Here is a 14,351-nt window from a genome sequence, read left to right as displayed (position 1 = left end):
CAATGCTTATTGGATTGGTATTATTGTTATATATGATGGTTAGCTAAGGCCTAAAAATGCGAGAGTTAAAGGGAGATCTTTGGGTTCAAGAGCTGTTCAATGTTGATTCTGCTCTTAAAACACATAGAAGATAACTGCTGTTAGAGTGGAAATGTCTTCATTTTTTGAAATAAAGAATGAAAAATTCGTATAAAACTTTTCTTGGGTTTCCCACGCTGATGTTCCCCAACAAATTGTATGGATTATAAAGCTAACTGTTCGCCATCAGAACTTACTCACTGTGCATAAGCTGAGTGCTTGCGTGTGCTTACGAGCAGCAGCAGCAGCAGCAGCAGCGGCCGATCTTTGGTCTCTCTATCCCGTCTTCTTCGTTTCTGCACCGTTCTAGCAAAGCTTCGTGCGCAGCCAGCAGCCTAGCAGCAGCGCCGACGCTGCTCCAGCTCCAGCTCTCTCTTTCTCTATCTCTCTCTCCCGTGCGCTTAGGGCACGGGCAATTCGGACCGTCTGTCTACCTGCAGCTACTTGCGTGCGCTGATCTTCATTGTTTTACCGTTCTTTCCGTACATTTGCAGTCAATTACCCTTTGCTGCGGCTCCAAATTATGTTCCAAAAACACATCTAGAATTTCCAAGCAGACTTAATCCCCCCTCCGTTTTGCGACAAAATCCATTAAGTAAAACCTACAACTGAGCAGCGTCAATGATTCAGCTGCTATACGGGAAATATGATTGATGACTCCGCAACCGAACTCCCCCACCCACCAAGGCAACCCTTTAACACTTGCTTAACCCTTTTGTGTGTGGTTTCCCCACCCACTCCCCGACTTTCTTTACTCTGCTTAAAGTTCATTAAGGAAGTTTTCGCTGGCAGCGCGAAGCCAATGCCAAAGATGGCTGCCGTTGCACGAAGGATGACAATGTGGAAGCTCGCATCTCTCTCTCTCTCTCTCTCTCCTTCTCTTTCTGTGTGTAGTTTTGGGGTTGCAAAACTTTGAATGCTGAAAGCATTTCGCTGTACGGGCAGCATCCCGTCTGAGGGGTTTTCGTGCAAAGTGCTTCAGACAGGTTAATGACCAAAAACAGTTTTGCATTCAAACGAGGAGAGTTCCGAGTACAGAGCGAGTCCTGCAGCCACCCTTCAGCACAGAGGGGTTGTCATGACGAAGGAAAATCTAATTTACAACATGCAACTGCCACAGGGTATGGCTGAGAGAGAGAGGGAAAGGGTGTGGGTGTGGGAGAGAGTGCGAGCGAGAGATTAATTACACTTTTTGGGGGCGCAGTTAATGAATGCCCCGTTTGCCGATAAGGGGTTAATGCTCAAATTGCCAAGAAACTTTTTCCCCGATGAGCATGGCACAAATCCACACACACCGAAACGATATTCGAATTTTCAACTTCTTTTGTTCATAACTTTTTCATGAACACTCTCCAAGCCCCTTCCCCGCGTGGCAGCATGAGGCGGCACAACCACAAATCGCCAAACGAATATTCCACTTGATTGATTTCGTGCTAATTTCTGCGAAAATTATGAATGTTGCGGTCAGCTATAAGAAGAGGGAGAGTGAATATTGCAGGGAGGACTAAAAGGGTCCAGCAGGCAGTGATGCTGAGAGTTGATGGTACAATTTTGGGTAACTTGCCTTGGACAACGAGAGTGGAGAACTATCCGACAAAATGATCCATAAAGGCTCCCAATCACCCAGCAGCGTCTGAAAGCATCCCAAAACGCTTCCCCCTGTTAGTTATCTCCATAGATGATACTATCACCCCACCCTTTATGGTATTACAATGAAAAACACTGCAGCATTAACTAATTTAATGGCTCGATTCCATCGAAAAATTGCTTATCAAAGCAAGACACGTTTCTGGCTTTGGGTTGGGACGCGGAAAGTCAGGCCTGGAGCGGACTTGTCAGGCCGTTTCCCTTCAAAAATGTTCCTTTTTAAATAAATGTCTCATTATATGGCAGCCCTAACAAAACTAAAAGAAACACCGAACCGTACCCACACGGACACACGTGCCCGTGCCCCTGTCCCTGTCCCTGTCCCTGGCCGAACCTCATTCAAAGCTGTCCGTCCAGCTCCTCCCGCCACTGCCTTTAGATTTTTCACAGCCGACATGTGTCCAATCAGTGGCAGCGTGCAACGAACCGAAGAACACAGCGAAAGAACCTCAAAGTCCAACTCAAACCTCGAGCTCTCGAGCGTACAAAAAAGAGGCAACATTTTGCCACATTTTATTTACACTGCAAGGGGGACAGGGGACTGGCGTCCTGTGATTATTTGTCTTGTGCCAATATATGCCCTGCTGCATATAGATAAAGGACCCCCAACAGGACAGAAATAAAGTTCAATATCAATGCTGATGAACCAAAAGTTTGAGAGTTTCGCTTCATGTTTATTTAACGTTCGAAATTTGGTACAGCTCTCAAAATGGGGCAAGAAAATATTGGCAAAAGGTGGTACAGTTGTGGCAAAACGTTGCCAGGGAACAATGTGCGGTGCCGTAGGGGGTGAAGGAAACATTTTAATGATTTATTTTAATTGAAATTAACAGATGGGAGAGAGCTTCAAAGGTACAGTTTCCCCAAAAGGCGGTCAAAATATGCTCCATGATTTTTAGGCCAAACTTTCCATGCGGAATGTTCATTTATATCACCACTCTGCAGAACTGAAGCGAAATCCTGACGGATAAAAAGCTTTGGGCCAGGCACCCAGTACAAATCCCAATCCCAATCGCCATTCCAATCCAAAAGTTCAAATTAAAAGTAAATGGCAACGGCAGCAGCAGCCCCGAGCCCCACTACTTGTCAGAGCTGCCACTTTTGCGACTAATCAAAATGCCTTTTGAATGCCTGAGTAATCAAGTTGGATTTTTATTTTGCACCCACGCTCACGCTCACGCCCACGTCCCACGTCCCACCTACACCCTCACAGCAGGTCACAAATATGTGAGTGGGAGGGGAAAAAGTCAGAGAGGGGGAAGAAAGTCAAAGAGCAGTGCAAAATGCGTAGAAATTAGCACAGACATGAATAGACACTCGAGCGGCGAATGTGGAGAAGGAGAACTGAAATTGGGGGCCACAAGGATGAGCACCAGGAGGGACAGCTACCAAGCACATACAGAAACACACACAGATATATATACATATATATATATATATATATTACTTTCTATATAAGTCAATTTCATTACATTGTTGCTGGCCAGCATTGTAGAATTTCTCCATTTTTATTTTGAAATGTACCAAAAAACAGCGGTGCAAAAAGGAAAGAAAACTTGAAACGACAACGTCAAATATTTGACTTTGTATTGTACATAAAATATATATGTAGTATATGTGGCTTTTATATATATATATATCTGCTCGTGTCATGTGCGTGCCAATCAGGCGTGTGTCCCTTTTTTGTGGACCTCGCACAAGTTGCTGCCAATTTCTTTTATTTTCTTTCATTGCTAAATTTTAAATTACATTTGCCATGTGTCTTGTTTTCCTTTGCCTTTTCGACGCAGAATTGTTGCTGCCACTGACACACACACACACACACACTTACTGGAGGACATCAAGTGTACAAGGACCCTCCTGGCAGAACTTTCATTTTCGACTTTTGTTGATTTTTATTTGATTTTTAAGCTGCGTTTTTTTGGATGCGTTTTATCTCTGATTTTTGTTCCTGGGCCTATTGGTGGGGTATTCCATGATAAATTTAATTCATTAAAAATTTAATTTATTTCTACTATTTTCACACCTTTAAAAATATATCCAAATATGTATTATTACTGCAATTCCCTTTCCCTTATAATAGGTTTAAATTTCCACTTAATAAGCCAACATTTCTGCCACTATCTCTGTCGATAATTTAAGTGATTTTCAGCTCTTCAAATAACTTGAGGCACTCGGCCACTTGGCCACTTGGCCACTTGAGCTGCCCTGCCCGTTGGCTCGCTCATCAATCAACATCAGAACTTCAAGCTGGAATATGAATATGACATTTTTACGCAAATTACACGCCACTCGACAAGGGCCTTCGGGGGCGCTAAATCTGTATAAGGATGGGGGGGGGAATGTATGCCCTGTAATCAAGTGAGTAAATCAAATTTGAACAGTTTTTCAGGGTGCCTCTGACCAGCGGCTACTGTAACTATTCTTCTTATTTTGTTGCTGCTTTCTGTGGCGATTTTCTGCTGCCATTTTCTGTTTGTTTTCCCTGTCTGTTATTTTTTTAAACGCATGAAAAATGATGGCCCAGAGCAGGACAATGAAGGAGCATGCCAGGGCAATGAAGGAGCAGTGCCAGACAAGAGGGGCAGCAGCAGCACAGCAACGGCAGTCATTCATCATGACACCCTTCGCTGAGAGACTGAGTCCTTGTCCTTGTCCTCTTCCTTTTCCTCGTTTATTATGCAAGCTCATGGCAATGCCACTGGGGGAGAGCCGGCGACGAAATGCTAATCTCGACAGAAGGGAGGAGCCCCACAACTTGATATTAATGAAATCTCACAAGTGTCTGAGCCCCAGGACTCTCCATAGAACTCCCACATGCAAAATGGCGCTGGATGCCTTTGATTGATTGACTTTATGTAAATTTCTGGCAAGCCACTTAAACTTTACTGCCCGCCCTCGCAGCAGTAAATGTAATCAGGGAAAAGTCTTTCACTTGCCCCAAAGTCAACTCTGGCAGGATTATTTCCTCCTCTTTATTGTACTCTGGGGCTCGATTCTCTGTGCCTGCGATTTTTTATGGCATTTGTGGAATTGTAAAATCTAATTTGCCGGCAAAATGTTTGCGGCCTGAAATGGAAAAATCAAAATACAATTCGATTTTCAATTGCGTAATGTTGCGTATGGAATTGGCATGGCATGGGTTTTCCTTTCAGACTGGAGTTGGTAATTTAATTTGAAAAGTTATGGTTGGAACTTAAAGAGGGGCGCGGATTCTGCTGAGTTTTTTAGAGGTCAATGGAGAGTCAACTGGGCAAATAGCTACAAGAAACGGCTCTGAGATTGGTGGGATGTTATAGTTATCAGTTCTAGATCAAATGGTGGCTTTGAATGGTAGGAGAATTGTTGATTTTAAAGTACTTATATTCTGCTTTTTCCCTTCCAATTTTATATCTAATACATTTTATAATCGTTTTCCCCTATACCCTACAAGCAACTCTTAGCCAAACATTTCTCAAATATTTTCGACAATTATTTAGACACAAAAACAGGAAATGCTGAAATGTCACTCTATAGTAAGGCTGCTGCCATCAGCATTCCCCATTCAGTGGCATCATCAGAGACGGCATCAGAGGGTCAGCAGGAATTTGCCACAAGGACTAAAGGAGCTCCCCCTAACTGGGGACAGGCTGAGGCTTACTCAGATGTCAGGCGCTTGGGGTCTCATGGCGCATGGCAGCCGTAACGAATGGCAAATGCCAACAAAAGGAAACACACACAACAAAAATGAAGCAAAGATACAAAAAAACTAAATAAATTATAAAATTATTTCAGCATAATAACATGTCAAAGTTGTGCACCCTCGTGGGGTCGTGGAGGCGGAAAAAACAACACTGTTAACATGGAAAAAACTCGCCCGTGGCCGATGTGTATGGCATATAATTTTTGTTGAGGTTATTTTTTACATTTTATTCATCTTTTTGCCACCCCTCGTGTGTCTGGGTCTGGGGTTGTCTCTGGGTAATCTTTCATGTGGGATTTACAGCCAGACACCCTGCCGGCTGATGCTGGACATTTGGAAATTTTTTACTGGACTTTTGTGGTTAGATTGTTTCCACCTTCATGCACCCCTTGCCCTTTTTTTTGGGTGTGTGTGTTTGGAATTTTATTTTTTTGTAAGTTTATGTTTGCCAAGGAAAATAAAGCACTGCTCGAGGGGGAAATATATGTTGTGTATGAATGAATGAATTGCGAATTCGTTTTACATTAGCAAAATGTACTCACAGTCTTAGTCACAGAATTCGTTCCACACTCGAAGGCCAGATATTTGTTTCGTATATTTTGCATTGCTTGAAATATTTTCTAAATTATTCGCAGTCTTCAGCATGAGTTGGCCACAAATTTTCATGCATTTTTTATGTTATGAAAACACTTAAGGAATACATTTGAGGTCTCCAGGGGGATTTATGCGGCATGTCCTGTTGTGACCTAAAGTGTCTAATGCTGCCCAAATGGAATTTAAATCTATTTGGTATTAGTACCGTGTGCGTGGGCATATGTGTGTGTGTGGTGTGGGGTGTAGGCTGCGAGGGTGAAATGTGAATAATCTGAGAATTTGACAATATTTCAATTGCGGTTTACAGCGTTGTACTCTACATGTGTACAAATGTACATACACAAATACATATGTGCATAGGAGAGATCATGTGCAGCGCAGTCGCAGCGTGAAAGCTTCGAGTGGCTTCTGGCGCAGCAGCGACAGAGAAACAGCTTCGTATGCAGAATTGCTCGGTTTCCGCAGCGGCAGAGAAGAAAGAAACGTTTTTGACTTCGTGTCTGTTGTCGGTGCATACAAACGAACTAAAGGCACACGCACACACTATAGCTAAAAGCGGAGCTGCATTAGCTTGCTGATAAAAACAAACAACGCTTGATCAATGGCAGAGCTTTCGTCTCAGCTGAGCAGCAAAATGCGCAGTTGAACTGGTGCAGTGTGTTTGTATTTTTCGTCTCCGCTTTCCTCTTATGTTTGCGCGAGCCCAAAAACAGTTGAGTACCTGCGTGCCGACCCCAGGTTAACGGGACTTCTTAGGTGGGCTTGCAGTTTTACTTGGAACATCCGAATAGCAAAATATGTCACGGGAAAGTTTATATTGTTTGGTGAACTCCTCCTTGAAACACTAAAAGTTCCATTTAGTTTCACTTCTTTGTCTAATCCTCTTTCTATATTTATTCATATTCCAGCACATTTCCATTCAACCAAACCCCTCCACCATAATGCATAGCTGCATGACGCATCTGTCTTTGTTCTGTTTGATTGTTCCAATACAATAAATTATTCAAAGCTTGCGCTTTATTCCAAAATTTACGAGCGCTTCTTATTTATGAACATAAAAACTGTTGCAGCAAGCAAATATCAAGCACAAAAAAACGGCCAAGCTGAAAGCCAAAATAGCAAAATAGAAAGAAGAATCAACATAATCATCGATGCAATTTCATTGAGCAGCAATTCAAAAACATAGCCTCAGACCAGGGGATGCCCGAATGGACAAAGATGATGACAATGGATGAAAGGAAGAAGGACACAAACTACCCATACTGCCCGATTAGTCGAGAGTGTGAGGCGGAGTGCTTGGTCAGCGCACTCACGGGCTGAGTGCACAGTGGGATGGTGGTAAAAGGCAAGTGTGCTTTATTAGAGTAATTTAAAAATATAGTAATTATATTAACTTAGATTAATTCATATTATCATTCCCATAGAAACAATTGGTTTATCACTTTATCATCCACCATTCATAATTGCGTTCAATTTAATGACATTGTCGCTGTCGAAGTTCCCAGAAAGGATTACAGAAAAGATCTAGCTCAACTTTTCTCACTCCCAGTGTGACTTAGCAGTGAAGCATGTATTTTTCTTGAAATAACTTAGACTCTTAAAGAGTAAGAATTCTAAAAGATATTTATAAAATCTTTACCAAAATGGGAATCTTTCCATCCCACTGTCCCCACACAGTAAGCAAATTGAGTTTCGTTTGTGGGGCGCTGTTGCTTTTGCTTTTCACATTTGGCATTTTTATTGATATGCATACACACACACACACATAGAGGATATTCCCACACAACGCACACTCACACAGTCACAAAGATACATTTTATTACAGCTGGACAGCTATTTTCAATATATTACCCAAAGCATAAAAGGCAAAAGCGCACTTGCCTCTCGGTCCGCTACGGTCCGGGATACGCATTTGCTTTTTACATACGAGTCGAGCAAACCCTCAAGAGCGCTGAAAGGATATCTTTGAATGTGACTGCGTGTATCTGTGTTTCTGTGTTTGTGTGTGTGTGCTTACCATACTAAAAAACGCATAAATAAGGACCCGTCCGAGAGGAAAATAACTGTTATGTCTGTTGCTGGTCGCTGGTCGCTGATACTGCGTGGTGGTTGCCCTCCCATCATCATCATCTTCCGCCATTGGGAGATTGGTGGTTGTTTTCGTCCCTCGCTTGGCATTCTTCTCGCTCTCCTTTTGCTTTTGCTTTTTATGCATAAAAAGTGCTTAGCATAAAGTCGTAAAAAACGTATTTGCCGCTATATACACACACACCCAGGGCAACCCATCGATGCTTGTTATTGGCAGAATGCCTATGGCTCTGCTCTGTTCCTGTTCCTGTTCCTGGCTGGTACCACACGCCGTTCGACCGATTTAGATGCTGGCGATAAGTTTTGCGTTCTGGTAGTGCCTGCTGCCTGCTGCCCGGTGCTTATTTGCGTTATTATGAATTTATGACACTTTGCTCGAGATGTATGACCAGGGGTGGGGTAAGATGTTGGTTGGGGTGTGGCTTGGGATTGAGCAAATCGAGTGGGTGATAGCGGTATGAAGCGGCATGTTTGCTTGGTCTGCACAGCGCGAAAATTGTTGGAAATATTTGAGGTGGGAATATTGAACGGCTTGCTGTCACTTGGACCGGTTGATGGTGCAATTTCATCATAATTTTTCACCCTTACTTATTTTTCCCATACAAATTCCCAGCTAGCAACCCTTTGGCTCCCTCTAGACACACTCCATAAATGTCCCCTAAATTTCGCCCAGTGTATTCCACTGAGAGTGAATAATCGCTGCAGCATGAAAAATACGCTGAATCGCAGGAAAATTTCGTTTTTGGCAGCGTTCGCTTTGGCCATTTGAGCATTTGCCATTTCCTCTGAATTTTTGCTTTTCTTCCCACTGCTTTCCCCCACTGATTTTTGTTGTTGCTTTTTCCTACCATTTCCTCTTGCTGGTGTTTGCTTTTTTATCTGCGCGCAGGACCTTGCCATTTTTTACGCAAATCGTCGTGGGCACTCGCCGACGCGCCAAATGTCCAGGCCAGGCCAGGCCTATCGAGCCAATAACCAGCTCAGCTCCACAGCTCCTGGAGGAAGGACTTGAATCAGCTTTATTGCGGGCATCATTATTTTTATTATTATGACCACTTACATTTCCCGCCACCCACAGCAGCACCCACAGCCTCTCCACGTATTGCTATGAATTTTTCCTATCCTCTTCGGCAGCTCCCTCCTCCTCCCTGTCCAGCCTGTGGGAATGTAAATGTTTGTCTCTGCACCCCAAACCCAAACCGGAAAACGCGTAAATAACTTCAACCCATTTGTCCGGTTGCCCCCCCTGACTCGTATATAAAAATAAATTGAATCGAAATGCTAATTTTATGTTAATTGAAAGAGGTTTTTATGCAGCTGTACTTATAGATTTTATGTGCTGTTTTTTGTTGCCATTTCTTTACTTTTTTTGCTGTTCAGCAAACATTTGAAACATTACCACTAAAAGCTGCCCATCAGTTGTTAATTTTTTGTGTCATTTGTACGTTACGTTGCCCATAAAATTCAATGGCAAAATATCTCCTCTCTCATTTCATTTTCGGAGTGCTGCTGCCCCAAATTGATAGTTTAGCCTAAAAGCATGCATCGTAATTTACGATGTTTTTGAGGGGTTTCTTAATAGTTTTGTTTACAATTATATTTGCTGGCTAATGCGGGGGTAATAAGCATGGAATTTACATTGTTGGGCAGGCCTACAAATGATTATTCAATTCTAAATGGGATTATTGGGAGCTGGCAATTTAATTGAATTAAATGAATAAATTACCTATATATATATCGCTATACATTACACTACAAAAAGTGTTCGAGATGTTTGTACCTTTTTCCCTTTTTTTTGTTATATTTTTGCTACATTTTGCCGAGAAATTTGAGACTATTATTTCTTACTAAAATAAATAAAAGAAAAATCTATTTATGCCACAATCCCCTTGTCAAATGTTGTCCAAGTTGCATTTATTCCATCTAATTTTATTTAAATACCAAAAGCGAAACTTTTCCACTGCAATCGACTGATTATGCCCCAAACCACAGATTCTAGCCATGCCTCTAGCCCTCCCTCCTCTCTGTCTGTGGAAACCGGATATCCTGCTGCAAGGCAGACAGATTTCACACACACACACCGAGACACACAAGTCCACTTGCAATGCTGCCTGCCGCCTGCCGCCTGCCCTTCATGCCACATGTGTCGTCTTTTCGCTCTCCTTTCTTACTTTCTTATCGTGCACGCACCAGTCTGGATGCTGTTTCAGCTCTTCAGCTCGAACCCTCCCTGGCCCCCGCACATGCAAAGCAACCTCCCCTACCACACAGCATAGAGGGAAACTTTTACCTCGAAAAGGGGAAAAACCATGGCAAAGTAAAGGAGAATTTTTCCACTTGGGTTTTCCTCTTTTTGCTTGCTGCACACACAGACACAGACAGAGGGAAAGGCAGCAAACGGCTGTGGCAAGTGACATAAAATCGATTTTATTTGCTCTGTCTAGATAGAAGTTTTATATACAATATAATATAAATACAATATACATTCAGATGTACATACATGGGTTTGGATGTATGTATGAAAGTGCAGACTGTGTGCACTCTGTGGAGCTTCACCTGGACCACAGAACATGCCACTGCGAATTGAATCAAAATGGGGAACACGCCTACAATTTGAAACACATAACTTTGGGTGCTCAAAGGAAGAGACTGCCTGGACTAAATTGCAGTCAACCCCAAAATGTCTCATTTTGCCTGATCCTTAAACGCCCTTTAAAGGCGGCGCCCATTTGCATTGAAATGTTGTGTTGTTCCAAGGAGAAGGCAACCCTTAATAGCTCCATTTTTAAACATCAGCCATTTAAAAACGTTTTTTTGTAAATTTATATACAAATATGCCACCACCCTGCAGCGTGTTGTAAGAAATCTTTCAGTCACCCCTTCCCTTTAACCGACTTCATTTGCATTTAAAGTAAGGGTAGCTACAATTTACATTGGGTTGGTTTACACCCCACCATAAACACCGCAAATCAGCGCACATAAATCTTGTGCTAGTACAAATTATATACATTTGATTAGTCATAAATTCAAATGTGGAGGAAAATGCCAGTGAAAATGCTGCCGAAAACTTTTGCCGAAAGGAATAGCAGCAGCCATGAGCCATGATTATTGTATGCATAATTTTTGCCACAGCCAAACACACACACACACACACAATTTTTATGATTGTTATTATTATTATGCATGCAAGGCAAACTGAGATATATGGCACACCCCCCAGTATCCTGCTCCATAGATTTTGTGCCAAGTTGGCAGTTCTGACGCTTCACTGGAGGCTGCGGTGGCTCTGCCTCTGCCTCTGACTCTGCTTATGATTCATTGCTGACGCTTTGGCACAACTTGCTGCGCACCACACAAAAAAAGGTGAACGCCATAGGAAAAGCCAAGCCATATCCGGCCACGACCTGGACGCGGCTCATTAGCATTGAGCTACCCTTAGAGCGGGACATCCTGGAATCTGTATTCTAGTTTCATTTGGAGATTTATGTGCTGCGCTGTCATAAAACTAAATATGCAGCAATTTGAATAAGTTTATGGTGGCTCCTAGAGGGGGGACAGCTGGAGAGATGGAACGTGCTGTAATGTAGTAATATTAAGGGAAATATCTTTTAGTTTACGATTGAAAAAATCAGAAAAATCAGACAAATCTGAAATTGTTTATTTTGAAATGGCAATAAATTGGACTCGTTAAAGAATAGTTTTAACCAGAAGTTAACAATACATTTTGCAGATATCTCCAGCTCAGCTCTTCCTGTATTAAATTCTCAACTGAACTTAATTAGATTCCAGCTAATTCCGCAAAGTGTTTTCCCTCTTTTCGATCGTAGTAGATTAAAGCAATACTCTTCCCATCCAATAGTGCTTTTGATTACCATCTGCCTGTAGAAATTAATTTAACAAATGTAACTTTGCAAAAGTATGCAACAAATTGGCAAAATAAAGGAAACTTCAAAAAAAAGTCAGGAAAGGGCGGGAATAATAGACAATTCAAAGTTGGGGCTGTGGGGAAACGCATTGCCTGTCAGTCAAGTGAAAAAAGGGCATTAGGAGAGATTTTTGTTGGAATTTTCACTTTAGAATTTGTGGCCCCAAAAGCAGAGAGAGGGAGATAGAGAAGAGCAGGAAGAGTAAGAAGGGCAGGGAGAAAGGAACGAAGAGGCAGCCCAAATAAAAAGCAAGTAAAATCGTGTAGAAAAAAGTTTTCCATTCGCTGTGTATGTGTGCGGCCAAGATAATGCAAGGAATGCGATTTGGAAGCGCTTTGAGAGGGGAGTGAACTTCGATTATAATTCCAACACCTACAAAGTACAGCCAAATGGGAATTGAAGGCTACCACGAGGCGGGATGCGAGGGCAAGCATGGAGGCAAGGAAAAGGCAAAGGCGAAATTGCGCAGACGATTGACAGTTGAAAATATAAAAGCGGATTTGTGTCTGTCCGGGTTTCATGTGTGTGGGCAGCCACCACCCCGGGCCAACATTAAAGGGAAGGCAGGCAGACAGGGGTAGGGGAAGGGCAGGACCAAAGCCTGAGAGCTCAGAGCCCCCACCCAAAGAAACAAGTCCTATGGGAAGTGTGAACGAATGTTTTGCTGCAGATAAGCAAAATAAGTGTAATAAGAAATTCTTTTTTATTTTTTCTCTCGCTCTCCCTCCGCTGAAGTGTTTTTTATGCCACACGTTCCTTCAGTCATTCCTTCATCCATTCATTCATGCATTCATTCGTTGGATCTGTGTTTTATTCGCTTGCTTTATATTCAAAGTGATGTCCTGTTGGGCATCCGTTGTCCACATGTCCTGTGATGTGCTGTATGTATTGCTGTGTGTTTGAGAATGTCCATCAGTCGCCTGAGATGCGTGCCTAAGACGATTTCTTTCCTTTATTATTTACGGTACTGCAGGAGAGCAATAGTGGTTGAAGGAGAGCGGGGTGGAGAGGAGCGCAGAGTGGATGGCAGAGCAGATTGGAAATGGAATCGCTGGATAGGACAGACATATGTCTAATGCTCATTGTTTGTCCTCCCGCTGGACTGTGTCTGAACCATTGTCAACAGTCCCCGGCCAGAGACGAAGAGTTGCCGGAAGTTTCAGCCTGTCAGCCTGCAGTCATCCGATAAGCTTCACTAATTTCACTTCGTTTTTTTTCGTTTGGTGTGTATGTATATGCCTGTGTCAGGCATAGCTTGCGAGCTATGACTAAGATTTCGTAAGATCAACAAAAAGGGTCAAATATTAGAAAATTAAAAAATAAGAAGAAACTCAAACCTTTCCACTGTTGTGGGAATGATGGTAATAAAGTGCCAATATGCCACCCAATTTACTAGCAGGTAGTCGTGCTTGCCGATCCCATCGCCGAGCGCAGCTTCCGCATAGAAAAGAGAGCATAGAAACGTAGATAACGAAGAGCGAGCTTCGAGAGAACGCATCGCAGGGCACGCGACAACTAAAATACGACTGAAGGCCGAAGCAGGTGGTCGGCGCAGTCAAAGTGCAGCTTCGCTCGGAATAGACACGAGAGCAGAGAGACGCATGGGTACATAAGTATAGCGAAGAGAGAACGCATAGAAGGGCGAGAAGCAACAAAAAAAATGCGTCTGATGGCCAAGCAGGTAGGCGGCGAGGTTCTGCTCGGAATAACTGTAAAGCTCATAGCTGGCGTATAAATGGGTAAATTGTTTTTGGGATTTGGCACTTTTTATTAAGAGATATTTTTCTGGTATATTTGTATTACCAATCCAACGTTGTACTCTTTCCTCGTACATTTATTTTAATACTATTTTCCAGACAATTCATTACCTTTACCATTTGTATAAATAAATAAAAAGTCTACCAATAAAAGTTTTACTACCTAACCATTTTTGCAACCACGAAGCACTCGCCAAGACTGTGGCGTGCCGCTGATGCAAAACTGGAACAGCAAAAAAAAAACATTAAGTGAGCTTTCATATGCATAGCTAATTGTGGTCGAAGGAAAACTCTTTTCAAGTTTGCATGCGATCTGGAAAACAACAAATACAGCTAAAAGTATTGTATGAAAATAGAGTGTTAATTTATTTGTCTAGGGGGCCAGCAGGCAGCAAGCCAGCGTCTGTGGTGGCCACCTGTGGTGCCATCGCCTTCGGCATCGCGGGGGCCCCTGCTGTCAGTCTGCTGTCTGCATGCATTTGCAATATTTCACACTTTAGTTAATTTGCATGATGCACCGTGCCACACGAACTGCACAGCACAGCACTGCACGGGGATCTGACTGCGAGTTTAATTACT

This window comes from Drosophila guanche, unplaced genomic scaffold (genome assembly GCF_900245975.1).
Source record: "Drosophila guanche unplaced genomic scaffold, DGUA_6, whole genome shotgun sequence".
In the NCBI taxonomy this organism is placed as follows: domain Eukaryota; kingdom Metazoa; phylum Arthropoda; class Insecta; order Diptera; family Drosophilidae; genus Drosophila; species Drosophila guanche.
This window is presented reverse-complemented; position numbering follows the sequence as displayed.